The sequence below is a fragment of the Myotis davidii genome, unplaced genomic scaffold, assembly GCF_000327345.1.
Source record: "Myotis davidii unplaced genomic scaffold, ASM32734v1 scaffold211, whole genome shotgun sequence".
Lineage (NCBI taxonomy): Eukaryota > Metazoa > Chordata > Mammalia > Chiroptera > Vespertilionidae > Myotis > Myotis davidii.
The window spans coordinates 1027614-1028040 of record NW_006282523.1 but is presented as its reverse complement, the minus strand read 5'-3'; the positions used below and the strand labels follow the sequence as shown (position 1 = coordinate 1028040).

The window sequence follows — 427 nt, the reverse complement described above, 5'->3', positions numbered from 1 at the left end:
CCCTGGGCGGCAGCTGCTGTGGGGGGCACACAGGTGGGCGTGGGGCACCCACCTGGACCACAGGGCAGCCAGGGCGGGGCGAGGCAGGTGGGGGTTTCTGCACAGGTGGGATGGGCTTGGCCCCAGAGCCCCTTTCCTGGGTTGGGGGTGACTGGGTGGCAATGAGGGAGCTTCCGGAACTGAGCGAGGGTGGGTGTCGCTTGTCCATCAGATGTTTCCGGGATCCCCAAGACCCTGCGCAGCCTGGGCGCAGTGATGCTGGAGACACACTCACCCCCGACCCCTCACTGGCCTGCCTCTCCGGGCCTCCCCGCGGCTTCAGACCGAGGGCGTCTTCTTCCCGGGGTTTGGGGACAAGAGGAGACCCGGGCTGTGGTTGTGCAGGATGGGGTGGTGCCGGCGGGACCCTTATCCTGGACGGAGGAGG

The 427-nt window shown here is 68.4% G+C and overlaps 1 protein-coding gene across 1 annotated transcript in view; it reads right to left on the bottom strand.

Annotated features, from left to right (window-relative positions):
• The window catches only part of FSCN2 (fascin actin-bundling protein 2, retinal), a 7087-nt gene that overhangs the window by 398 nt on the left and 6262 nt on the right, over nucleotides 1-427 (bottom strand). The window lies entirely within an intron of this gene.